General features: G+C 61.6%; 1 protein-coding gene across 1 annotated transcript in view; it reads left to right on the forward strand.

Moving 5' to 3' along the window:
• The first annotated feature begins 13,512 nt into the window (after nucleotides 1-13,512).
• The window catches only part of LOC117650956 (protein bric-a-brac 2), a 30,222-nt gene continuing 15,883 nt past the window's right edge, over nucleotides 13,513-27,851 (forward strand). Inside the window, exon 1 of the mRNA XM_034394619.1 lies at nucleotides 13,513-13,530. The gene's annotated coding sequence lies outside the window, so the exon portion shown is untranslated. The remainder of the gene's footprint in view (nucleotides 13,531-27,851) is intronic.

A 27,851-nucleotide genomic window follows, 5' to 3' on the forward strand; every position in this document is an offset into this window, starting at 1 on the left:
GGAAAGAACCGTACGGCGCCCTCGAAGGCACGGCACGGCCCGGAGGGCACGCGGGGGCGCGGGATATTTTCACGACGCCTCGCCAACCCCGCCAGCGCGCAGCACAAGGCGCAGCAGCGGGCCCAGGGGAGATCACATTCTCCCCCAAGCGGCACAGCGTGGCACAGCGGCGTCGCGCTACGCGGTGACACCCCCAGGCAGGCCGTGCAGGCCATGCAGGCCCCGCTGCAGCGCGACCAACCACCAGGCATTTTCCCACCCGTTCGCTCTTTTTTTCCAGCGGCAAGCCCCCATCGAGTAGTCTCTTTTTTCACCGCACTCTCGCCAGTCTTTTGGAAAAAAGGCTTCTTTCTCCACTTTTTTGGGGTCGTCGTCGCCGCCGCCGTCAGGCGGCTCGAATACAGTGGGTTCGTGTTTGCTGCACCACGCTAAGCAGACTTAAAAGCGTAAAGGGGTGAACGACCGGCGGGCTGCGGGGCGGCGCGGGGCGGGGCCGACATGTGGGTGCACATCGCACCAATCGCACTGCAGCAGACACAGCTTCATCGTCAGTTCACCAGCATCGACATGCAGCATGAGTTGCCCTCCATGATGTATGCATGGTGGTCGTCGGTCCTCTGCCTGTCGCGTCCATTTTCGCGGAGCCCTGCTCTCTCTCCCTCTCTCTCTCCCTCCCTCCCTCCCTCTCTCCCTCCCTCCCCTTCTCTCTCTGTGCATTGATTCAACAGTCGCGGTCAAGATTCCGTGGGCTCCCAAGGTCCTTAATGGGCTGTCTCTGTCGGTGACTCCACCCCTTCCCCCCGAGGCAACGGCCTGGATGCTAATGTGCGTGAGGGTTCCGTTAGACGGCAGCCGGGAGTGTGTCGCGGCGCGCAGGCTGCGGCGGGGTGCTCAGGGCGCGCAGTTTTTGTGCAGAAACACGAGTGGCGGCGCACAGACGCAGGGGCCCAAGTCGGGGGAGGGGCCGCCCGGGCGCGCCAGACGGGGTGCGGAGTGTGCTTGGGGTGGCGGCGCGCCGCTCCAAATCTGCACGCAGTTTTCGTGCACAGTTCACAGACGGACTTGAACACAGTTAGAGCGGCTGCGGCTACGAAGTCAAAACGGTGGAAAAGTAGAGATGGTTAGATAACCAGTTGCCAATCGACTTCCACCAGGGGCTTGGTAAGGAAAGGTGATTACAGAACCCCCTCTTCCCCGAGTCCCCCTCTCATTTTTGGTCACTTCTGGTCATTTTAGGCGCCTCGTACGGCTATGAGTGTGGACGTTTGTGAAGCCGAACCGAGCCGAACTCCCCTCAACCTGCGTCTTGCATCCGCGTCGCCGGCATTCAGTCGCTAGGCCAGGCCTAGGCCAGGCCTAGGCTAGGCCGTGACGGTCCTCCCGCGACGCCACCGCCGGCATTGCCAGCTCAGCAGCGCGCCGGGACGCCAGGACGCCGCGCCGCGCCGTGAGGACGCCAAGCTGCGCCGAGCCGAGCCGAGCCGCCCAGCCGGGCCACGCGGGGGGCCGGGGCGAGCCGAGCCGAGGCCCACTCTGTCTATTTTGTACGTTGGGCGCGAGAGTTGAACGACCCGTGTGATGCACCAAGCGCTGCCCCCTCCTCCCCCCTTTCCTGGCCCTTTTCCCTTCTAGGCCCTAGGCCGCCCTAGGCCCAGCCAGCCATTCCAAGCCACGCCGTGGCCACGCCGAGCCTTTTGCCTCCGGATAGTAACCAGCCGCTGCCAGGCCCTTCGTGGGCTGGGCTAGGCAAGGCTTGGCCGCCGCTGGGCCGCTGGGCCGCTGGGCCGCTTGGCCGCTACGCCCTGCAGGACCGGTTTCGGTAGCGTGGGCCGGCCTGCTACTTTGGAAGGGCCCAACCCGCCGAGGCGCACATTTCATTTCGAGAGAGAAGTGCTGCTCAGGCGACTCCAGTGTCTCAAAATCTTCGAAAGGGACGACCGAACTCACCACCACCAGCAGCAGCAGCACCACCAACACCAGCACCACCAGCACCACCACCACCACCACATGCTTGGCCGCTGGGAAGGCGGTCTGGTCTGATCGGCGGCGTCTTCTCTGCCCGTTCAACCCGTTCCATTTCCCTAGACCGTGGCTCGGACGTGTGCAGCCAGCCCTGCGGGCCCTGCGCCCCGGCCGCGGCGGAGTGGTACTCGACGCCACCCTCCCCCTCCCCCTCCCCCTTCCCCGGTCTCCGGCACTTGCATGGCAGGGGCCTAACGAAACGCGGCGCGCCCGGGGCGACTTTATAGCCCTTTTATATGCAGCCATGCAGCCCTACGCCGGCTTTGGTTATCTCCTTGAGCCCGTGGGGCGGGTTCCTGGGGCCGTGCGCCGCGGGCTGCACAGCGCAGGCGCGGCTAGGCGGCTTGAAGAAGCCGCCGGGTTCCATCCGGGGCCGCGCCGCCCTGCGCCCTCCGCCATGACGCCCTTCACCGCCATGCCCGTCGACGCGCCGAGGGTCGAGGGCAGGCCGTTCACTTTGCCTACCTAGGCCGAACGCCCGACGTGTCGAGGTTTAGGTCAGGTTAGGTTTGGTTAGGTTAGGTTAGGTTAGGGGCCGGCCGCCGCAGCCCCTCGCTCCGCACCAGCGCACAGGCCGCACGGCGGCGCGACCTTTATACCGACGCACTTCATAGAAACGGCCATAGAGGGACTGCCGAGACAAAAGGAAATTGGCGGCGATGACCGTGCACTGCTGTTGGGCTGTTGGCTATCTGGACCGGCGTCTGTGTTTATTTTGTCCCGTCCCGTCCGGGCGCGACCGCGCGGCCGGACCGTGGTGGCTCGCGGACGGGCCCCGTGCCCCGTCGTGGCCGTCCTCCCCTGGATCCTCTCCGCCCTCTCCCTGCCCCTTCCCGTCCCGCAGACCACGGCACACCACGGCACGCCACGGCACGCCATGGCACGCCACGGCACGCCACGGCACGCCACGGCACGCCACGGCACGCCACGGCACGCCACGGCACGCCACGGCAGACGGGTCCAGTGACGGCCAGTGACACAGCGTTTCCGACCCGCTCACCGCCGAGTCCCTTGCGTTGCGTTACGCCACGTTACGCCTGGGCAGCGCGGTGCAGCGCGGTGCAGCGGCGTTACGCTGTGATGCTGCATCCGCCGCACCGCGCCGCGCCGCAGCGTCATGCCCGCCAAGGCCAAGAGCACGGCGGCGCGGAAGGCGGCGCGGAAGGCGTCGCCGGCGATCTCGTTTTCGGGGGAATCGGAGGTGGTAAGCGACGTGGCCGACGTGGCCCGCTCGCCCCGCCGCCACCGTCAATGCACCGCCCACTACGAATGGCATGCCGCGGACTTCGACCCGCCACGGCGCGCCGGCGACATGGAGAAAGTCTTCCGCCGAATCCATTTTTGCGATAAGTCTGTCGCGGACGCCGCCGTGTCGTGTCGCGTCGTGTCCAGCGGGGCGTAGCGAGCGAGGGCGGGGCGGGGCTGCTCCCATTTCGGCGGGCCTTTCACGCGCCAAAGTGCCCCGGGCCGTTCGGCGGCGTTCGGCGCATCGCGGTGCATCGCGTTGCACACGGCGCGTTGCAACGCGCTGCCCTGCACTTTCGTGCCGGCCACACCGCGCGCCTATCAGCTCCCTATCCGCGCCAGCCTATTCCTGCATGGAATAGCGAGTGCCAATCCGTCGGGATCGAAAGAGGTATCGATGTGCCACCACGTGCGCAGTCTACCCAGTCAAAACATCTGGTTTCTTTTTTGGACGTATTTGATAATTTATTGGCTTGTTGATTTTTGGCCGGGGGCGTTGAGCTTTTCCTTGTGTGCGTATAGTTCTGTGTTGGAACCCATGCCATTTGCGTGTTGGGGCCACCGGTCTGGAGGTTCAGCTGTCGTTGTCCTCAACGATGAGCACGGCAAAAGTTGCTTTGCTCTAGCTCGTGCCGGTCTAGTTGCAAAGCCAGAGACACCGAGGCGGTTACAATAATGACTTCCCCCACTTTTCATGTTTCCGAAAAATAGGAGCGGCTTGCAACGTAATGTAGGTACAGATCGGAAATCCATTACTCGCCACACTTATTTCCCCAACACATTTACGACTGCGGATCGCGTGTTCCCACCATTTGTAAAATTCGCATGAGCGGCGGGCTGTCGCGACGTGAGTGCACTGAATACTACATGTGATTCAACGTTGCCGACCCAAATGTCGACGGGACTTACAATAATGATGATGTCGGGGTACTTTGCACTCCGAGTGTCATTCACGTGCAGGGCTACCTTTTCCCTTCCAAAGTGGCTTCTGGTGGTACGTAGGAAAAATGGAAGCCAGAAATGACGACACATGTTATAAAACATGTACTTTAGGGTGACGCATACTAGTTTTTGTCAGATGTATCGTCCCCGAAAAAAACGCTTTTTGAAGCAACTCATTTGACGATTTTCTGCGCGGATAATCTTTGAGTGTCGTTGCTGTCCCGCCAGGTCATGGAGACTGGCGACTGACGGCGTGATTGACCCGTTGGCTGGCAGGCCGTGGCAGCCGTGGCCGTCCCGGGAAGTGGCTGGGCTGCTGCTGGGCTCTACACTGTACTAGTTGAGGCAGGTCGGGGCACACTGCTCTGCCAAGGTTCGCTATCGCCGAGCCGATAACCGCCAAATATGTGGCCAAAATGCCGTCCCTCGTCTACAGCGCCGCGTGGCTAAGCACACGCACACACTCACACTCTACAAACACACAAGCGCGCGTGCACATGCGCTGCTCTCCACGCGATTTCGGCTTGCAGCCCCACACTCCCGCACACTTTTCGTGGAAAATTTCTTGGCGTTTCGGCAACACTGCCGAGGATTGCCCGGCCCGTCCCCGAGTGCGCCGCTCTCCCGACGACGCGACCTCGACAGTAGTTTCGCACTGCCTCACTGTATTTGCTGTTGACCGCTCGCGCGGCCGAAACAAAAACAAAATTCCGGGGCGCTCCGCGCCCGGCGGGCCTGGCGGGGCAGGCCTTCGCTTGCCCGCGCTGCACCGACTCTGTCGCGAGTGCGGCTCGCGGCTCGCGGCCACAGGTCGCGGTGCCCGGGGCGGTGCCTATTCAAGTGACACGACGCGCGGAACTGACCTGCAATCGGCATAATGCTGCATTAGGGATGCGCGACTCGAGCGGTAATGGCGAGGCCAGCGCGGCCGGCCCCTTGTTACGTTTTAGCCGCTTTTAGCGGCCGGGCCGCGCATCGGACTCTGCGACGAGGCACCCAATGGATCTCAATCGAAATCGGTGCCAGTAATGGATCGGTCGCTGGAATGAAGGAGGATCGACGTGTGTTGGGCCGTAGGACTCCGTCAAGAATCCGCATAGTGCCTCTTCTGAGCCAGCCCACAGTGCGGCGGTCTGCTGGTGCCATGCCGTTCCCAGAAGTGTGTGGCGGCGGTCGATACGCTTTCGGGACGTCTGTGTTGGTGTATCGACAATCCTTTTGATCGGGCTGCTGGTGGTTGATCGCGCCACGAGGCACAAAGAGGACGCACTTGGAGGAGCACACGCGGATCTGGCCGGTGCGCGGGGCGGGGCGGGGAAAGTGTTTGTCAAAAGGGAGCTTGACGACTTTACTACGCAGTGTGCTGCCGCCGCGCCGCGCCCCGCCCCCAGCCTGCCCCAGTCTGCGGCAGAAGGCGGCAGGCTGCGCGAAGGGGTCGTCCTAGAGGGTTCCAGGTCGGGTGTCCCGACGCAGGTGGACTCCCTGGACGCTCGCAGTGTCGCTCCGCTGCAGCGCTTCGTCGAAAAATCGACAAACAGAGAAGGAAACCACGCGACGGAAAAATTTGGCGAAGGTCTTCGCGCTCCGTGTGACAGTGGAAGGATGTCGGCGCGGGCGTTGACTGCCGCTGGGTGGCGCGCCAGGGCAGAGTGCATTCGAACACGCGTCCGGTCCGCGACGCAGGGCGACGCAGAGGGCTCCGCGACGGCCCCCTTGCCGGCCGTCCCCCACGGTACGCCCTGCCTTGGGCCCTGCACCCCGCCCGCCCCGCCACCCCGCGCACGCCGCGCTCCGAAATGGCCGTTGATCCGACGCGTCTACCTGCACCGCGGCGATGCAAGGTCCCCAGGGAGACGCGCGGGCAGGGGTGGGGCGGGGGCGGGGGGCGTCGTCGAGCGAGTCAGGTGTGTCAGACAGCAGAACGTCCCTACCCTCCGATGCTCCCCCCTGATCGCGACCCTCCTCGCCGCCGCGCTCGCCGCGCCGCGGTGCCACGACGCCAAAGTGCATCCGGGCGATGAGGCGGCGCGGCCACGGCCTTGATGTTGCCCGCCGCGACCGCCGCGACCGGGGCCGACCACCGCCGCCCCGCCGAGTGCAGCCAACTGCAGCCGACTGCAGCGCGACAATAACGCGAAAGCGACGCTGCGACGCATCTGCCGCGGCCAGGCGTGCCAGTTACGGCGGTGCTGCGGCTTGTGAGGGCGCAGCGCGCTGCGTGGCAAGGCCGTGAGCAAAAGACTGCAAAACACGAGCAGCAAGCAGCACAATGCGGCGATGCGGCGATGCGGCGATTCGAGGCGCCGGGAGGCAATCACTGCGGCAGTGCACCCGCGTGAAAATTACATGACGACGCACTTCCAGCCTCGCCTCCCAGCTCCGGGGCCTAAAGAGAGGAAGCAACGTCCGAGCGTGTCCTCGGGCAGGTCAGGAGCAGCGCGAGCGTGATGGATGGGGCAGGGCAGATGAATCGCCGGCTATTTCTGCGCAGGACTCCCCCGCCGTGGCGAATCCTCGCCGTCTGGCGTCCGTCTAGACTGCCCCCCTCCCCTCCCCTCCCCTCCCCTCCCCTCCCCGTCCTTGCTAATCTCTCGTTTCGCACGCCTAGCAGGCTAGCCGGCCGCACCACGCCCCGCCACGCCCCGGGCCGCCTCCATTCACTGCTTGCTGCCGAGGGCCTTGTCCTATCGTGAGTTTGTCGGGACTGCGGGGAGCTCAGAAAGTGTCCGCCGAATCATGCGGTTCAAGGCAGGCCGTTCCGGCCGTGTACACTGTGCAGGCCGGCCGACACCCCGTGCCGGCCAAAATTATTAATTAGTCAAAACAATGCGACGGCCTGGCCAGGGCCTGGCGGCCACGACGACGGCGAAGTCAAGGAGACGCCGCGCTGTGCCGCGCAGCTTGGGCGATAAGTTTGGCCCGTTGCGGAGGGTCAGTTCCCTGGCCGTCGACGGCGGCCGACGGCCACACGCCGCGCGGTCCAGCAAGTCCAGCACTCAACCGGCGTGCTCGCGGAGGCAGGACGGCACGACACGACGAGGACGACGGCGACCTCTCGGCCTCCGGGACGCCCTGGACGGGCTTGGCGTCGACGCTAATCATTCTGCACAGCGACAACAAGTCCACGACGTCCACGCAACGCAGTCCCACGCGGCCAAAGACTTGGACACTTGCATTATTTCGCCGCTGCCGACTACTAAGCGGCCAGGCGACAATTACAACACGGAGGACACCGCCCGCCTAGGCCAGGCTACCGCCGGGCCCGGCGCGGCCAGGATGCACGGTTAGAACCGCCGGTTCAACCATTCCAAGCGCGTAGCCCGGCCACGAGTCACGACAGTGAGAAGTTGTTTTTGTTGTTCGAGAGTTAGTAAAAATACAAAGTTGAAAAAGAATGGGGCCGCGTCCAAGTGGAAGTGGGCCACATGCTGTGTGTGCACGCGTGTGTGGTGTGATCGTTTGTGTGTTTGTGCGTGTGTCTACTGCGAGGCGTACTTGCAAGTTTATGACGCCTTGAACCCGAAGCATGACCCGCTGACCGGCTCCAAACCCCTTCCTTTCAAAAAACCCTTACAGAACGAAAAGTCCACAGAGAGGTTGCGAACAGGCTGATACTAGTATGCATCAGTGTGCCCGGTCCAACGTCAGTATGCCAGAGTATTTTGGTCGGACTTTTGGTCAACCTGCTGGTCCCTCAGAGTATGCCCTGGGTTGACCAGTACGCCCCTAGCCCATCCAGTCCGCTAGTCAACCTGGTCAACCCCGCAGTGTCCCTTGGGGGACCAGTCGGACTCTTCCCACACTCTTTGAACTGATAGAGGATGGCCACGATGGAGTTATTAGTCAAATATTAAGAGACAGCCACGTGGTTATGTACGTAAGTCGACCAATGCAAGGCAGATGGACGGGACGAAAAGAAAAATGCAAAATATATTTTAGTTAGCAACGAAACTTTTTGACTAAAATCAATGCAGGCCGCTGCCCAGAACTTATCGGCACCGAACTTATTGGGTGCAAGTCCAAGCTCGTCCAAGCTTGAAATACATTACGAGAATACAGTGGGTGTAGGCACAAACACTTATCATTCGCCATACAGCTTGCCTGGGCGCATAACAGCGCATAAAAGACAAGAGTCAGCTAGGCGCAAGCGAAGATACAGACCGCTCCGCGTCAGTCTGTCGAGCAGAGATGAGCCGTGGTGTAACGGCTAAGGTGTCGGGACACCAAGCCGAACGTGTGGGGTTTAACTCTCGCTTCTGTTCGTTTTTTTGACCGACCGATTCAAACCCCGGGCGGCTAGTATCAACCCGTTCCGAGGTTGAATTTAGTCCGAAATATGAAACCTTTTCAACCCGTTCAAAACCCCCCGGGCAACCTGTCGGACTCAGTCCCTTCAGTATGCCGTCAGTCCACCCACCAGTCCCTCATGAGTCCATCCCAGCAGCCCGAATCAGGACTTCTCGTTCTGTAAGGGAAGATCGTCCGCTCGCCGGGCTTCATCTTCTTTTCTTGTTAATTTTTTTGATATTAGCAGCAGGGGTTCGTATTCATATTGCCCGAAGGCGCGCGCCGGCTGGCCGCGGGTTCCACGAAACGCTCCCACCGGGCCGTCCGGACCAAGGGCCGGGGGCAGCCGGGGGCCGGGCCGGGGCGGTTTGCACGGCCCGCGGCCCTTTGATGCAAACAGTCAACCGGGGTAGGAGGCGAATTGTACCCGTCGGCGCAGGGTACCCCCGGGTACACAACGCCTAGGGCCATGGTACCCTGGGGTACACGACGCCTAGGTTCAATGTACCCAGGGGTACAATGCGCCTAGGTGCCAGGGGAATTGTACCCCCGGGGACAATGCGCCTAGGCGAAATGTACCCCGGGGTACAATGCGCCTAGGCTTATTGTATCCCCCGCCGGCCGGAGGGGGATGCACGTCGCCTAGGCGCAATGCATCCCCCCCCGGGGACAAAGAGCCTAGGCGAGGAGTATCCCCTCGGCCGGCCCGGGGGGGGGTACAATAAGCCTAGGCGTAATGCATCCCCCCCGGGTACAAAGAGCCTAGGCGAGGAGTATCCCCTCGGCCGGCCGGAGGGGGGGACAATAAGCCTAGGCGTAATGCATCCCCCCCGGGGACAAAGAGCCTAGGCGAGGAGTATCCCCTCGGCCGGCCGGAGGGGGGTACAATAAGCCTAGGCGTAATGCATCCCCCCCGGGTACAAAGAGCCTAGGCGAGGAGTATCCCCTCGGCCCGGCCCGGGGGGGGTACAATAAGCCTGGGGCAATGCATCCCCCCCGGAAATAGCCAGGGGAAGGCCTTCGGCCTCGATGCTGAGCTGGATTCTGCTGGAGATGGAAATGCATTTTCATCAGTAGTAAATTTGGATGTTTTATTTTTAAAATGAGCCCCTTTTCTTTTTGGGGGGGATAGCCAGGAAGTATGCTTTTGCGCGAAGGATTGTGATTCGGCAATGGTTTGGTTTTTCCTTGAATCGACGGAAGGCTATTTAATAATCTAAAACTAAATGTTCCAACCAATCCTAACCTAACCTAACGGGCTCGTGACAGATCTTACTCTACTCGTGACAGATCTTACCCAACTCTCGACAGATTTTATTCTCAAACTAAATGGTCCAACCAAACCTAACCTCACCTAACGGGCTCGTGACAGATCTTACTCTACTCGTGACAGATCTTACCCCACTCTCGACAGATCTTATTCTCAAACTAAATGGTTCAACCAATCCTAACCTAACCTAACGGGGTCGTGACAGATCTTCTCTACTCGTGACAGATCTGTCCCTACTCTCGACCGATCTTATTCTCAAACTAAATGGTCCCCGGGGGGGGGGGGGGATGCATTGCGCCTAGGCTTATTGTACCCCCCTCCGGCCGGCCGGGGGATACTCCTCGCCTAGGGTCTTTGTACCCGGGGGGAGCATTACGCCTAGGCTTATTGTACCCCCCTCCGGGCCCGGGCCCAGGGGATACTCCTCGCCTAGGCTCTTTGTACCCGGGGGGGGATGCATTGCGCCTAGGCCTATTGTACCCCCCTCCGGCCGGCCGAGGGGGTACTCCTCGCCTAGGGTCTTTGTACCCCCGGGGGGGTGCATTGCGCCTAGGCGACGTGCATCCCCCTCCGGCCGGCGGGGGGTACAATAAGCCTAGGCGCATTGTACCCCGGGGTACATTTCGCCTAGGCGCATTGTACCGGGGTACAATTCGCCTGGCACCAGGCGCATTGTACCCCTGGGTACATTGAACCTAGGCGTCGTGTACCCCGGTACCATGGCCCTAGGCGTGTGTACCCGGGGGTACCTGGGGCGGAGGGGGACACTTACACTCCGACACCGGCGCAGTTACTGAATCGATATCAAAACATGACCCCACCCCGCCCCGCGCGGCAGGGCCGGGCGCTCAAAGGGACACCCTGGCGGGGCGGCGAGTCACGGCGAGAAACCCCTAATTAGCACACGGCATCTCTCCGCGGCCAGGACGCGGGCGGACTCTCCGTCTCTCTCGCACTCGAGGCGCGTCCCGCGGGGGTGCGACAGCGACGGAGCGACTCGGTTCGGCATCGCGGTGCAGGTGCGGCGGTGAAAGGCGCGCGGTTTCCCGAAAGGGGGAGTCGCCGTGCGGAAATGACACGGGCCGCCGATTAAAGTGCATCGGTGCGTCATGCGAGCCGCTTCCAGGAACACGACGATACCGCGCGCTGCACTGGAGGGCGGGGTGGGAAGGGGCGGGGCGGGGCGGGGCGGGGTGGCGGTTGCGGTTCGCAAATGGGCCCGGCCCACGCCAGTGCAAATTGGGCTGCCGGCATTTCCTGCGACCGCTCTGTGACCCTCTCTTCCCCCCCCCCCCCCTCCCTGGCCTGGCCTGGCCGCGCCTGGCCGTGGACCGGTTGCTCCTTTCCTTTGTCAGATTGGCGCACCAGGCGCTCAGGGAGGGGGGCTTCGATTTTGCGCGGCCCTCCAAACACAAAAACAAACGCCACAGTGGATACCCCGAATGGGAAGCAAAATAATACTGCGTCGCATCAGGATGCAGTCATTCTCGGTCCAGCCTATGTCCATGGTGCTTGATGGTGATTCGTCGGCCGTCTCGTGGGAAACATGTCATCATCAAGAAGAGCGAGCCCGGCGATGCACTGGCTTCGTGATGGGATGGGCCCTGTCCTGCCCGACCGATTCCGAAAAAAGAGCGCTTTTGTCGCTCTGCCTCTCGTGCTCGTGGGCGCGAGAGAGACAGAGCGACGGGATAACGTCGTGCGGAATCATTCTGCCGGGCCAGCCGGACATGACCGGGCCGCGTATGCGTACCCGCACTGGGTGACTCAGTGTCGAACGCCCGACGCCCCTCCCCCGCCGCACACGGCGTGGCCGCACCGCGTCGCGTTATTCATTTATTATTTTCGGGCGAGCGGAAGCAGCCCGGCATTCCACGCGCTAGCAGCGCGAGCAGTGTGGTGGTCCACCTGGCAGCGCAATTAGCACTTCGCATCGTTCCTCTTCCTCGTCGCCTCACCTCCAAATGTGTCACTACTTGGTCTCGGGGCACGGGGCGGCACGGGGCCACGTCGCGGCAGTGACGGAGCGACAAATCGTGGCGGCGAGGCTCGGGAGTCTCGGCGTCGTCGCCGCGAGATGCGGGCGGAGGGGGAGGGGGGGGGCCTTGAGGGGTCCAGCAGAGTGCAACGAGATCAAGTAGAAAAGGAGAGTGACTGATTGGATGCGCGGAATTCGGCGTATCCGGTGCAGTCGGACGACGCGCACTGACGGACAGAGATAATGCACGCGGGGGGAGGGGGAAAGGGAGGGCGGCCGGCAAAAAGAAGGCGACTGCAGCACAAGTCCCACACCATCCAGCGCAAGGCCTCTCCGATCGGCCGGCGGCGGCGGCCCGCGGCGGGGCGGCCCCTTCGGCAACTCTCCACTTCTTTTATTCGACGACGACGGCGACCTCGGTGTCCGTCAGCAAGGCGGCAGCGCGGATGCAATTTGTGGCTCGACCGATAACGCACCGCGACCATCTTGCTGAACATGACGACCACGACGACGACCACGCGAAGACGAAGACACGACGCACGACCCTCCTTTATGGGAAGGAGGGAGAGAGAGCGAGAGAGAGAGGGGGGGAGGGAGAGAGAGCGCTCATCATCCACGATTATCATAACCTGTTCCACGAAGGGATGCACGCCCTTCCCACCAACACACACAAACACGCACCACGCAGGGAAGGGCCCGGGAGGTGGACGTCGACGCAGAGCGCCAGGCCCGGGGCCCAACGCCCAACTTCGCCACTTTGAGCTGCTCCGCGTTTTGCGGTCCCTGGTCGGCCGGCCGAAAGGCAGCCGAAGGTGAAGGCGGGACGCCGGCCGAAGGCGCCGGCCGAGAGGGGTGGGGGGAGGGGGCGGGGGAGGGGGCAGGACGGGCAGGACGAAGACCTCCGCTCCGCCTTGCTTTTGCTGCCATGTCATTTTATTCGCGAGTCGGCCTGCCGGTGCAGTGCAGAGCGAGGCGAGGCGCGCGTCGGGAAGGGAAGGCCCGCCAGTCCCGAAGGACCCGAAGGCCAGCAATGCCGCCAACGCCACACCCCGGAGGCTTCGCTCGCGTTCGGCGGCAGTCGTGCCAACAGTGCGGCACGTGGACGGACAGTGCGGAGTGAGATTCAGGAGGACTCGTTGTTGTTGTGACCGTTTCGTGCTGCGGTAGTCGGGCGGTGGGACTTGCCAAGAGGACTTTGCCGCAAGAAATGTCGCCGAGTGCGTCGGCCACGCCAGAGAACAAGGTGAGCACGCGAGAATCTAGCCGCGTCCCTAGCGACTCGCTACCCCACGCCGCGCCGGCCGCGAGCGACTCCCTATGCCGATTGCGGTGCGGAGAGCCCCCGCGTGCAGGCTAGCGCACTGGCGCAGGCCGCGGGGTAGGCGGCTGAGCGGCCGCGCGGTGGTGCAGGGCGCAGTAAGTACAGTACTCCGCGCCTCGAAAATAGATTGGACTGGCGGCCACCATTATGCGTTATCGCTCAAAACGGCCGACGCAAAACTTTTCGATATCGGCACACTGCTCTCGGTGTCCTTGGCTAGCGCAGTGCAACGCGCCGGCCGTCCGCGGCACGGCGCGGCACGGCACGGCGCGGCATGGCACGGCGTGGCGGACACGGCCGCCGAAATGGGGCATAATGGTCAGTGCGCGGCGTCAGTCCCATCCCCGCGGCCGCCCAGCGCAGTCGAGGAGGGCGAGCACAGTCCGCGCCGACACTGGTTGGACTCCAGTGCCTCCATCGGGAGGTCGGCGCCGTAAGAGAGCCAAAGAGCGCGCCGCCAGGAAGGTAGGCCGAATGTCACCCCTGTTTGGTATAGTTGAATACGTGCGAATAATCCCTCCCTCGAGCCACACGTTTCCGCTGTGTTGCGTTTATGGTCCATTCAGTGAATCCTGTCCTCGCGGCGACCCTTTGCTATGCAGGCCTTTCTTGGTGCCATCATGAGTGTGGCAAACAGCCCCGAAACAACGAGCAAAACAAAAGATCGAACCCTTATAACGCACCGGAACAGCACTCGGACAATGAGGCCCCAGTGGGGCTGTGGCTGTTTAACTTTCCTTTGAGGGCGGCGAGGACAGGGTTCACTGAATGCACCATACAAATGCAGACGCGGCCCGTCCCCCGTCGCGTCGCGCGCAGCCCTTCGGACCATTACGGGCCGATACTTCGGCCCACCTCGCAGTCATTACCGGCCTGCATTAGACATGGCCGTCGAGACGGAGGGACGGAAAAGAGAGCGATCCGGCGGCAACACGCGACAGGTGGCTTGTTGGGCCGCGGACGCATACGGCGGACGCACGGCGAACGCACGGCCCGCGGGGGGGGGGGGGGGGGGGGGAGTCTGAGGGGACACGTCCTGGTGCTGGGAAATGGGTCTCGAATCAAACTCAAAATGGCACTAGGATTCCTCCGCGAAAGGACAAATCCGGGGCGTCATCTGACCCAAGGCCCACTCAGAGACCGCAGAGCTGGAAGTGTGTCTACACTAATAGTGCGGCGCGCCGCAAAACTGCCCTCGCCCCTGGCGCCCCTGGCAGTGCCGCACAGTGGGACGAAACGCCAAAAACGCGGTGATAATTATAAAGTGCTCAAATCAATGCCAAAATCTCTACTCGGGGGTTTTCGGGTGCGAGAAACCCATTTCTGACAAAATCAGACCAGAAAAAGTACCGCCAGGGGCGGATCCGGCAATCGATAGGGGGGTAAACCAGGAACGCGTGCGACTATCGCTACCAAAATCACTATCCGGGGGTTTTCGGGTACGAGAAACCCATTTCTGACAAAATCAGACCAGAAAAAGTACCGCCAGGGGCGGATCCGGCAATCGATAGGGGGGTAAACCAGGAACGCGTGCGACTATCGCTACCGAAATCACTATCCGGGGGTTTTCGGGTGCGAGAAACCCATTTCTGACAAAATCAGACCAGAAAAAGTAACGAGAAAGAAAAGGGAGGGGGGGGGGGTAAACAAACACAGTTGCACATTAAGACATTTCTTATATCTTAAGAAAAAAAACCTCTGCTGAGAGCTTTGCTTCAGCTCAGGGTCAGGTCAAGCTTGGGTGTGCGCGGCCGCGGTACTGGTGGCGTTGGCCGGGAGGCGCCGGGCTCTGTTTCGGCCTAGCTGTGGCCGCGGTTTTGTTTCACTTGAGAACTCCGTGATTGCGCACAGAACGCATCACGCAGGCTGAATCTTCCCTCCCGTCACATTTTCGTGTTGCTTGGTATCAATATTGCCGTCTAATCATGAGCTATTGGCCTGTCACACTCGCTAAAAACAATTGGTGTGGTTGCGTACAAAATGCATCGCGAAGACAGAAGTCTTACATATCGACGGCCGTAAAAATTGGGGACTTGCTGAGCGCCGTTATGACGGCTCGTACAGGGGCCGCGGCGGCGCGGCTGAGGGGGAGGGGGAGGGGGGCGTCGGGCCTGTCGCGCCGCGCGTTGCTGTGCGCGGGAGGGGCCGGAGGGGTCACGCAGGCCGCGGTCCATAGGAGGGCCTTTATGGTGCAAGCTGCACCAAAAGAAACTGTCGACCTCCTCAGCTTTCTTGTTACCCTGGTAGGCGTGAAGTCGAAAAACGGCCACGGCGACGGCCACGGCCACGGCCACGGCGACGCTCGGCCCCCCCCCCCCTATATATATATTCCTTTTTGGTATGTTTCTGAGCAGTGTACATTGCCTCAGCCCGGGCCTCCCCAGCCCCAGCCTCCACAGATCCCAAACCTAGGCCTCTGACCAAACTGTAGACACAGCCTCGCACATTTTGCGAGTAATAGCTCAAGCTTTGATACGCTTGACCTAACAACAGTACGTCCCGGCAGCGCGCGCGCGCGCGCGCCGCACCGCACAGCCTGGCCAGCCAGCCGAGCCGGGCGGCGCGGCGGCGCGCGAAAAAAACGCATTTTTAAAGTTGATTTTATCAAAACGCGGAGCATTGCGGAGCATTCGGCGGTATGGGCCCGAAAGTAGAGAAGCTGCTCTGTCACGGACATTTTTCCCACCCGTGCGCAAATGTGCGCAACTCGACTTATCTCAACGTGAAAATCGTCCAAGACACGATTTTACTCTACTTTCTTTGGCTTGTTACTTCTGATAGGTTACTCAAAATTTAAATCCGAGGAGTGCGTTAGATTTGTCAAGTTCTCAGCTTTCCAAAAATATATAACATGATGAGGTTATTTAAAACGACACGGCCAGTAGAGGACAAACAGTACACCCCTGACAGTAAGTGCGCGAAAAACCGGAAAAAATGACCAAGTTCGGCGCCCCCCAGGGCTCACACGTGTGAAATATTGACGAACGAAGCAGTGTCCCGTGTAGCCCAGACCTTTCTTGCAAATGTCTGATAGTTCGTTGGACCCCATCGCTAAATTTTCAAAAATCCACTTCTCACCGCGTTTTTGGCGTTTCGTCCCACTGTGTGCCGGGCCGCAGCTGGCCTAACCGCCAGACCACCCCGACGGACCCTCCCGTCCGCGACCATAGCGAGACGGGTGGCGGGGCGGCGGGGCCAGGGGGTCGAAGGGGGTGGCGCTCAAAAATTAGCGACAGCCATGGGGTGTGCGCGATGTCGTGCAAAGAGGCGTGCAACGGCGGCCCCGGACCCCTCGCCACTGCCCCGCCTCGCCCCGCCCCACCTCGCCCCGCCCGCCTCGCCCCGCCCCGCCTCGCCCCACCCCGCCCCGCCGCCGCCCCGTCTCGCGCCCCGCCGCGCCCACACTGCCCGCGCCGCCCCCGACGAGGGCACCGTCCGCGATGACTATCTCGGCGCCGGAGGTCCGCCCGGGACGCCGACCCGTCCAAGATTTTCGCCACTGTCGCGTGGAATTGTTTCTTATTCCTCCCCGTTTCCTCCTTTTGTCGCGTGGCTCGTTTTTACTTTGGTGGCTTGAGGGCCCTTCCCCTCCCCTCGCTGCCGGCTGCGCACCGCCAGGGCACCGGCAGGGCTGTCAGTGCAATTGTAGGCGACTTGGCATAAAATCGATGTTGTAAACGCGACGCACGCAGAGTGGTGTCATCCCTACGGGCGCATGCGAAGCGCGAAGCGGAGGGACACCGAAGCGTACTCCGTTCGACCAGCTTGTCGCCCGGCTAGTCGTCCCTCGGCCTCGCCTTGACGGCGCCCCGGACTGTACCGAACGCCTTGTTTCGTTTCGCTGCCGGCCTGCCGGCCCAGCGGCCCGAATGGCGTGACGCCAAAATGCCTTATTGATACGCAGCGGGGCGTATTATTCGAAAAGGCAAATACGAACGACGCAACAAACTGTTTGATAATGCACGCCGCCCGGCCGGTCGACTTCCTCGCAAATTACTTCCTATCGAGGACGATGGACGCTGCATCATTTAGATCCCCGTCGGCCGCTGTCCGCTCAGTACTGTCCAAGACAGGCACGAACCACCAAGTCTCTGGTTCAAATGGATAAAACAGAGGAGGCAGTTAGTTTGGAGACACAGCCACACTGCATTGTCTTATTGCATATACAACGGCCACGCCCGCCTCGGAGGCCACCACTGCGCTTACTACCGAGCGCGCTGAAACATTGACGACACGGCGGTTTATTCCCGCGTGGAACGGCCTGCTTTCGTGTGGCGGGCGCCATTAGTGGAGGCTAATAAGTGGCCGAGGCAAAGCCGGCGAAGCCCTCGGCAAAGCGGCGAAGAGCGCCTTCACCCCATCGTGCGCCCCCGCCGCCCCCGCGAGCCCCGGCCTGAGCGTGGACAAGGACGGCAAGTGTCGAACGTGGTCGAACGACACTGCGCGCAGTTCTGTACACGGTAAAAACGGTACCTGGTTTTTCCAGGAGGCCTATGGTAGAGACATAGGTGATTTCCAGGGAGTTCCTGGGAAAACCAGGTTCCGTTTCCACCAGATTGGTCCTCGAACTCCGGCGAGCGAAGGTAGAAAGTGAATCTAGCTTTGAAGGCGAAACGGCCTGCAGCGTCTTTTTCACAGAAATTTCTGTCTTCCGTTTTCGTCCTTATGCTTTCTTCTTCTCCTTCCGCCCCGAGCGAAAAATGCCCTTTGGCTGCCACGCGTTGAGCACAAAGGACTACGCCCGCCGGTCGGCCGGTTCACACGACACGTGCTTACACAGTCGGTAGTGTAACAGTGCCACCCTCCCTTTTCGGCACCCGCCCTTACGGCCCACCGTGCCACAGGCCAATAGCAAAATCGATGCGGCGTGTGCGAACGGGCGGGTTGTGGAAATGGACATGAGGTTGGTACCGGAGGGCCCGGGCCGCACCCCGCCCCCCGCCCCGCGGTTCGCCGGGCGGCCGTCGCGGGGCACCGTGCGGGGCGCACCGGCCACTGCCTGGCAGGCCCAGCAGGCCAGGCACTGGACATTCACGAGGGGTCGGCAACTCATATATTACTTCGTACGCGGTGGCTGTATTACCCTATATTACCTGTATATTACCATATATTACTTGCATATTACCACAATTTCTCCTCTATAATACCCCTATATTACTATATATTACTTTGTATTACTTTATATTACACATATATTACCTATATACTGGTAATATACGTATACTCCCTCGTACACGGCCAAGGGAAGTTGCCGACCCCTCGGACATTCATCACCACCAGCCGAACTTGGCGGACAGCGCCGCGCCAGGTGGCGTTCCCATCGCAGCGTTCGCAACGCGAGAGTGTGTGTGTGTGTGCATGTGTGTGTGTGCGTGTACGTGGATTGGCCGCAACGAGCTTCCTTCCCCGCTTCCCGCTTCGCGGTGCTCCGCGGGGGCGGCAGGGCGGCGGCAGGGCGGCGCCGCGCGAATTAGACTCGCGTGTCGACAGGCACTCAGGTTGGCCAACCTGACACGCGCAACACGTGTGCGTCGGAATAATTAGGCGGCGAATCGTCGTTTTCACGCCCGCTAATTCGCACAGTGCAGCGGCAGCAGCGGCGTGCCCGGCGTGTCGGTGGGGGAGATAGCCATCGGCACAGACATTCAAAACGGCGGCAAGGCAGTGATAACAATTTGTCGGCCGCAGGTAATGAGTTGCACGCGAGTTAGCGCGATGTGTGCGTTTTGTAAATATTTGCGCATCAACTTGGGTGAGTGTGGAGAGGGAGGGGGCAGACTGAAGGGGGAGGGTGAGAGGGAAACGGGACGGGGTGGCGGTGGCGGTGGCGGGGTCCTCGTCAAAGACTCTTGATTACCGTCGGGGAAAAACGCGGTAGCGTCACCGCACCGCCCCTCACGGAGCAATTTGAGACACCAGAAATTGCCGGCTTGCCGGGCTTGTCAAGCTTCATCGGCTCGGTCGCGCTCCGCTCATAGGTAAGGGAGGCGCCGGCTGAAACTTTGATGCGCGCGCCACTTTGGGTGCAGTCGACGACCAAAGTGGCGCTCGTTGCGGCCGACTCCTGCACTTGAACGGAAGAAAGGCGCTATCGTTGCTGCTCGTTGCTGCTCGTTGAGCTTTCCGAACTGTCCCACTTCGCGTCGCAGTCAGGCCGTCAGCCTGTCGCACTCGTTTATGCATGGCGATGGTGACCGCGTTACCGCGTTTCGGCTTGCGGTGGAGTGTACCTGCGGCGTCCTGCGGCGCATCACGGACAATGCGGCGGCGGGGGCGGGGGCGGGGCGCACCGCGTTGGTGGCAAAATGTCCCTCGAGACGGAGGTGCAGCGTATGCGAAATGAGAAGAATAGGGCCGGTGGACCTCCGGCAGGGACAATGGGCTGCTGCTGCGGGACCGCTGCGCGCTGGCGGGGGAAGGGGGAGGGGTGGGGGGACCACCAGGTATCCGCACTGACCGGCCAGGTCGGCCAGCCTGCCCCCGCCGTGCGAATGGCCACTTGCAGACTGGCCGGCTTGCCCGGCCTGCCCGGCCGGCCTGCCATTCGCTTTGCGCAGCTTTGCGATGCCATTTTCTTTTCGCGAGCCGCCGTCTTCTGGCCGCACTGCCATTCCATTGGCGGAAAGCACTTGGCTGCTTCTTTTTCTGCTTCTCGTTCTCTACACTCTAACTGTTGTACAGTGAAGATTCTACATATTACGGTGAAAATGTTCCATATTATGGTGGTGCAGCTGACTTCATAACATACCACCGTACCTCATCGATATTTTGACCAATTTCGTTGGTATGGAGAAAATCGCCACGATAATATGTTGGTGCAGCCTTTCACCGTAAGACATTTCCCATCGCAGCATAAGACATTTACAGTGTAGGATCGAGGAGAGTTCGCTGGAGTCTGGGGTGTCAAACGGAACGCATCGAGAGATGAGTGCCAAGTTTTGGCACCGATTTTGTGGCCATTTGAGGACTTCCAGATTCAGCCGACACAACCCGACAGTTTGAACCCAGTCCATCTCCACTTTCACAGAAAGGACTCGAATCAAACAAACGTTACTAAACCATAGCGGCACCATCCCATCATGGGTTATGCTTCGTTTTTTTTTTCAGACCAGTTCGCGGTCATCTGGCTTACTGCAACTGGCCAGGCCAACCTCCTTCGTGTCGCGCGGCGGTCGGTTCGGATCGGGTGAAAGACGAGGGCGCGCTGCCTCAGTCTCCGTGTCTCCGTCCGTAGGTTTCCGCGAAAGAAAAGGAACACAGCGGCGATGAGGCGGGCCGGGCCGGGCCGGACTGGCGCGCTGCGCGCTGACGCAACGTGACCGACCTTTTCTAGCATTGGCCATCGAAGAATGGCATGCACCGTGCACCCCGCCAGTCCCTTGGCCAGTCCGCCAGTCCGGACAGTCGATACACAGGTGTGCATTATCGAGCAACCTCGCAAGGCTGCCCGCCGCCCTTGGCACCCTTGGCTGGCTCCCCTGGCTCGCCAACCCGGCCTGCCTGTGGCTTGTGGCCTGGCCTGGCCTGCGCGTGGCCTGTGGCCTGGACTGCCTGTGACCTGCCTGTGGCGTGTGGCCTGTGGTCTGCCTGCACACTAGAGCAACGCGCAGTGCACTAGATCAGCGGCAGCCGGCGGCTGCCACACTGCGCGCATCCGCACTTTCATAGAAAGCAAATTAAATACTAAACGATAATGTGAGTAGAGCGACTGCAGGTGGGCGAGCTTGACTTCCCGACGCGCGCTTTGCTCTTTGACAGCCCTAGCGTGCCGGGCTAGGCCAAGGGCTAGGCCCCGCGCCGCGCTAGGCCGGCTAGAAGGGCTAGAAGGGCTTCCTCCTTGCTCTCCCCTTCTCCTTCCTCTCTCTCCTAGCGGCACGGCCACGCAAGGGCCCCAAGAAAATCGGAACAACAGAGGGCCGGGCCGGGCCGGGCCAGGCTCGCCGCGCGATGCAGGACTGCATTTTAATATCACGAAAAGAGGCAACGCGGCGACGCACCGCAGGCAAGCTCGCCGGCCTCGGTTCCCGTCGGTTCCACTCGCGGAAATGCCTCGCCTCGCGGGGAGGCCCTCTGGCGGGCTGTTTATTTTGGCCCTACGCGAGGGAGGCCGAGGCGGGGGCGGGCGGAACCCTTTCTAGTTTTTCGGCAGAGTGTTGCAGTGCGCGCCTTCCCCGCCGTCCCCGCCCCGCGGCCCTCCTACCGGCCCCGTATGCGCGCTGTCGCGCGTTAGTTTCAGTTCGGCTGCCTGCCAGCCTCGTCTGCGCGGCCCCTGCCCGGCTGCCTGCCTGGCTGTCCGGGCCGCGCGGTGCCGCGTTGCAACACGCACCGTGGCCGCCGCGGCCTGCGTTGCCGCGCCAGGACATGCGCCCAAAAGCAAAGGGCCGCGGTGCAGCGGCGTAGCGGCGCAGCCACGCGCCTGGGGCGTGGCCAGGGGCGTAGGCATTGTGCAGCGGCGTAGCCATGCAGTAGTCTTGGAAGGGCGTAGCACGGCGCGGCTGCTGCTGGATCCGCCAAGATAAACGTCGCCGCCGCGCTGCTTCGCGGAACCGTGTCAAGAGGAAGACCGCCATTATCGCGTCACGGCGTCGACGTCCTCTAGCACGCCGACGTGGCGGCGGCCCGACGCATCCCCCGGCAGCCCCGGCAGCCCTGGCAGGCGGGGGCGAGCCGCACCCCGACGACGCGCTCCTCAACGTGTCGGAGTGATTATGATTTCAGGATTGTCCTGCACGAAGGCGCTCACCGTGTGTCGTCGTCATGCCGTATATAGGAAATCATTACACGATACTACACACGCTGTTGTGTTAGGTGACAAGTGAGGGTGACGGCGACGATCGGAAATCTGAAAAATTCCATCAGATTTTAGCCAATTATCGAAGCCAATATTATCAGTTGTGGCGCCGCCGACACGTCGCTAGAACGACGCACGTGGCGCGCCGTCCCAACTGCAGAAAAACCTGATGGTGCTGCATTTCATCTAGTCCCTCGCGGTGGAGGGGATCTCGCCGTGTGGGGGGCGCGGCGCGGATTGGGGCCCGGCCCATGGCCCGGCCCAGGGCCGGGGGCCCACACTGGCGGAGGGGGCAGCCCTGCGCTGCGAGCCCATGGCATGGCCCGGCCCAGGGCCCGGCCCATGGCCCATGGCCCAGCGAGGCGTGGCGCGGCGCTGCAGCCATGCCAAGCAAGCCATGCCAAGCCAGCCGTGGCAAGGCGGCCCGTGGCGTGGCGAGGCAGTCTGCAGCGGACAAGTCGCGAGTCCAGAGAGGCTGCACGGCCGCGCGCGTCCTCGCCGGCGTCCTCGACGCCGCGTCCTCGACGGCGTCCTCGGCTAGGGCCCAAGCCGGCCCGCGCGACGCGCTCTCGCCGCCCCTGTGGATTACGACTGTGCCAGTGTTGTGTGCGTGTGTGTGTGTGCGTCTGTGTGTGTGTGTGCCTCTTGACATGGATTACCTCGCTCTCTGCGTCCACATGCAGCCCCAGCATGGTGAGTGAGTGCTGTCCACCTGTTGCATCCCCGGACGGGTCTGGCTGGACCAGAGCGAGCTGACGGCAATGCTGACGCCAGCGAGAGCACGCCACTGTTTGCAGTGCTAGAGCCTCGCCAAAGCCCAGCGCTGTCCGTACGTACAGCACGACGCCATTGCGCCGCACGTCCGCTTTCCGCGCCGAAATGCCGGGCCGGGCCGGGCCGAGTGGCACGAAGTGGCCGAGAACGGCAGTGAAAGGTAATGGAGCCCTCCTTACATCACCGCCTCGCGCACCGCGGTCCGCGAGTACCGCGTCCGCGGCGTGGCTCTGCGGCGGCGCGGTCACGATCAAGTTTGGCTCGTCTAGGCGGGCCTGGCGCGGCGCGGCCGGCATTGCTGCGGACGCTACGCGGCGCTGCCAGGCGCTGCGGCCTATCAGGCTGCGCTCCGCCGCGCCACACATCATTTCGCCGCGGCCCGCGTCCAGGCGGTGCAGCCTGTTGCGAAAGAGGTCGACAGCCCGGCGGCGTGCCGCGGCGTGCCGGCGGCGCAACGCGTCCGCGGCGTCCGTCGGCGCGCCCAGTGTCCTGCTAGGCCCGTCCGCTGAGGCCCGCCGGCCCCAGCGGCCCCAGCGCACGCGGCGATCGCCTGCACTGCCCCCCCCCCTCCGGGCCAGCCGCAGCTGTGACAGCAGAGCGACCTCATGGGGGACATGGCCGGCCTGCTGCTGGCCAGCCGAAAGCCGCGCCCACAGTGTGCCCACAGCGACGACGACGGACGACGACGACGCGCCCGGCGACGCTCACTGGGCTGGGACTCCTCTCGGTGCACGTTTTGCATTTGCACTTGCATTTTCTCAAACGCACCTCGAATCAAACACTTGATGGTCCCTATGGATTCCCCGTCCGAAGGGCCATCCATTGGGACCATCATGAGTTTGATCGCTGGCCTGGTGTTGTGCAGCCCAAAACGCGCTCGCACATTTTGCCCGGCTGAAAGTGTTGGCCGCCGCGCGCTGGCGACTCACTTCGGAACGGGGTCAGCATCATGCCGTGCTTTGCTTCTTATCCGGCCGGAAAATAGCCCGTTGTGGGCCCGGCGGCGCAAGGCGGCGCCCCCGGCCTGGTCGCGACGTGTCTCGGCGGCCAATGCTCGCGCGGTGATGACGCCGGCCGCGCCGTCCTGGCGGCGGTGCTGGCGGTGCGCAGGCTGCACAGGCGGCATGGGCTGCGCGCTGCACGGAGAGGCACATGACCCCCACCCCGGGCTGCACGCTGCTGCACGAAGGCCCGGCGGTGCGCTATCTTATCAACGCCCTAATCTGTGCCACGAAAAAGCCAGCAGTCTATGCACAGCGTGTATGACTGGAGCAGTGCAGGCCTCCCCGGCGCAGACAGACACCCACCCACCCACCGGCCCTGCCCTGCCCGGCCCTGCCTGCCCTGCCCTGCCCTGGCTGCGCAGCCTGCCCGAGCCCTCGGCCCTGCCCTCCGCCCTCCCGCCGCGTGACGCTCTCCCGGTGCGCAGCACTTGCGCAGCTTTCTAGAAAAGAATAAAATCCCGCAGTCTCGTCAGTCTCGTTCCCCCACGCACATTCAACAACGTGGCCAGCAAAGCGCAAAGCGCGCGACGCCCCGAAAAAAAGCCGCCCGGCGTGGCGTAGCGTGGCGTGCAACGTGACCGCACTGTGGCGCGCATGAAAGAATGCCGAAATGAAGATATAAATGTCACCAGAAAGAACGTTTTGACCAACCAAGGAGCGAATGAACATGGATAGGCTAGGCTAGACCAGGAACGATTCAGGCCCGTCCATGCTGCGCCGGCCTTGCAACACGCAAGCGCTGGACGTATGAATGACCCAATTCCGAATCACTTTGACTAAATGAAGGACATGAATGAATGACTAAATGAATGTATTAATGCGCTGGACGTATGAATGACCCAATTCCGAATCACTTTGACTAAATGAAGGAACGAATGAATGACTAAATGAATGTATTAATGCGCTGGACGAATGAATGACCCAATACCGAATCACTTTGACTAAATGAAGGAACGAATGAATGACTAAATGAATTGTATTAATGAACGTTCGTCCGTCCGTTATGAGTTTGCTAACGAATGAATGGTTTGCGATTGTCTTTACGAATGCGTTGCTAATTTCCACATTCGTTGACGCTCATGAATTCCTTTCTACCCTGCGCAGTAGTGAATTCGGGAAGACAGCCGGTGGGCCGGCCGGGCCGGGCCGGCGGCGAACGCGAGGGGAGTAGCGGATGCTAGCGTGCGCTGCGCTGCGTGCGCGGTGCGGTGCGGCGCGGTGCGCGGGGTGGGGGTCCGCCGCGCCGGTCCGCGGGGTCCGCGCCGTAGTGCTGCGCTGCCGCGCGGTGGAGGGGCGGCACTGCTGCGCCGGCGTGACACTGCTCGCCAGAAAGAGACGCCGCGCGCGCTAGAAGGAGACGGAGACAGTTTCGCGTGCGGATTCGCCAGCCGGCCGCCTCGCGCCTCGCGAACGCCCGAGTGAAAGGGAGGTAGGCAGCGCCGCCGCAGCCGCGCGCCGCGGAAGGCCTACCCCGCCGGGCGTTTTCTGCGCGCCGCTCGCCGCGCAGCGCCGCACCCGCCCTGCTTTCGCGGGACGGCGAAAACCGTCGAGTGGTGGAGTTGCCCTCGGCGATTGGTTGCGTCGTGTGTGGCGAGAGGTCCCCGAAGCAGTGGCCACGCGAGCAATGCTGCAATGTAATATCTAGGTCCAAAATGGCATGTATTCCGCGTAAACGTACAGTACATGCTCCTCACCGTGGGTTAGTTTTGAAGAGTCATTGTACATAATCCATTTATTTTGCACCACTAAAACAATGACGAAAATGTAAAAATTATTTTTCGTAAAAATTAATTACTTTTGTCTGCCGCTAGGAAAGAAAGTAAACGTACCCTAGACTTTCTGCTAGAGGGCACTATGTATCTCTAGCGCCCGGGGCCGGGCGGGACCTGATTGGTCTGTTGTTGCAGTCTACGGTGTGGGCGACCGGGCCCCAGCGAAGTGCAGAAGGGGCTAGTGAAAGTAAGGCCCCGCCGATCCGCTCAGGACGCGGCTGGTTAATTGGACCTCTAGTCAAGCTCCCGGCAATCGCGTTCTTTTCAAATAATGCCTCGGGGAAAAGTGAAACGGACAAAATTTTAGCTTCCTCTTTTTTCTTTGTTTTTCGCGTGTGCGGGTGGGGAATTCAATGCCGTTGCGAACTCGAGGGTCGCGCTGAGTGTTTCGTGCCGGCAAGTGAAACTTTGCGCGGCGCGCTCTCTAAATTTATTAACTAGATTTATAGAAAGTCCTAATTGCGCGACACATTTTCGGACTAGTTGGCATCGCCGCGCCGCGCCGCCACAGTTTTTCGGCGATGAATTATTCCGACTGGTTGAGATAACGCGCCGTTTTTTTCTTGATAAGCAATAAGGGGTCCGACCCGCAGAGCGCGCCTCGCCGGGGAGGGGAGGGGAGGGGAGGGGGAGGGGGCTGCCCGCTGGGGTGCGTGGCGTGGCGGGGCAGGGCAGGAGGGCGCGGCTCCACCTTGTTTATGTTTCGCCGTAATTTTCGACCCGCGTGGGCTTCAAGACAAAAGTAATTCCGGAGTGCGAAAATAGAAAGCGTCCTCCCCGCACGCCAACGGGCGCCAACGGAGTGCCCGACGCGACGCGCCCTGACGGACAACCTAGCCAAGTCCTCGGCGTAACGCACAACGTTTGTCGTGTTTGGCCCAAACACCGAATGACCGTTGACACCTGCCCTCCTTGCCCTCTGCACTGCATTCTGCCGGGCTGAATCAGCAAACGAGACAAGGGACACCGAAACGAGGCTTGCTTTGCTTGCTCGGCCCGCTCTCTGCCCCACAGTGTGCCCCACAGTGTGCCCCGCAGTGTGCCCCACAGTGTGCCACACACGTGCGCCGCGTTCCACGGCCCCGCCGTATCCCACTGTCCCACGCGCAGCGCGCGGCGGAAAAAGCTCGCCGTGACGCCGCACCGCAGATTCTTCGACGGCGGCAAACAGACGTCTTGCCTCCTCGCCGCGCCATTTCTGCCACACAATGCCGCCTTATCGGGGGCCTTACCGTGTAGTGGACACTCGTGGACACACTCGTCTTGGACGCACGCCCGACTCATCGCCGTGGGCACTCCGCCGCCACACGGTTCACGCCGCGTCCAACTGCATATGGCCGGCGGGGCAGGGCCAGCCCTGGGCCAGCTCACGGAAACGCCCCGAGGGTTGGAATGCACTGGGCAGGTGATGTCGGTGCAGTGGCGCGCTGCCTCACAGGTTTTGCCTCGGGTTTTGCGTGCGGGTGTATTTCGTTCGATTTCGTTTGTCCGACATCTCTGACGGCGAGGGCTTTCCCTGCCGAAAATTTTGTCATATACCTCCGTTTTGTTCGACCCATTTACCGCCAGGCTGCAGCTGCAGCGTGACTCGGCCGCCCAAAAACATGTTGACTGAAAAATGTGTACTTACAATATCAGAAATAAAATCAACACGACAAAGAAAATTTCAGCGAAAGAGGGCACCCCGGCGAACCGGCCCTCTTCCCTGCGGGAGTGGTGCTCACCAGACAGTTCCCCCATCTCATCACAGGAGCAACCTCAGAGTTAAACCGCAGTGGCCCCGTCATTGGTCACGTCATCTGTGATGTGGAGGAGTCCTCTCATAGTAGGCCAGGCTGCCACCTTTCCCAGTAGTCGGGTTTCGATCCCCGGCCCCCTTCCCACTCAGGGGCCATGCTACTGGTACTCAGGAGTCTGCGTCACCCTGCCCAGCAGCGGAACCACTGGGCTATGAGAGGCACACTGGACGCCGGCCGATTTTGTATACTTGAACCGCCTTTGTGCGATGGCAGCTTGGTAAAAACATTCGGAACCGAACGGGTTTCGAACCCCGAACTCCAATGTCGGACCCAACACCTCTCTGCTCTCGGCCACCACTGCTCCATGACAATGGTGTTGTGAAACTAGGTACAAGCCGTGGGTTCGAACCGCAACGATAGAGTAGAGCCAGCAAAAAGGTGTAAGAGCTGGGATTCGATCGCCCGATCCGGACTCCGAATACCGACGCTTTTACGTGCTCCGCCACCGTGGCCTCCGAGTTGCACTGGTAGACGTAACGGTTTTGATCCGCTGCAGGCTAGCCAGTCAAAAAACATGAAAATCTGTCGGGAATCGATCACCCAACGCGACCCGTGAGTTGAGGCGGCAGGCTCTACAACCGCAGTGGGACAGCCAGTCAAAAATGCAGATGTAATTGTGGGAATCGAACGCTCGACCCGAGAACCG

The sequence above is a fragment of the Thrips palmi genome, unplaced genomic scaffold (assembly GCF_012932325.1).
Source record: "Thrips palmi isolate BJ-2018 unplaced genomic scaffold, TpBJ-2018v1 HiC_scaffold_5, whole genome shotgun sequence".
Lineage (NCBI taxonomy): Eukaryota > Metazoa > Arthropoda > Insecta > Thysanoptera > Thripidae > Thrips > Thrips palmi.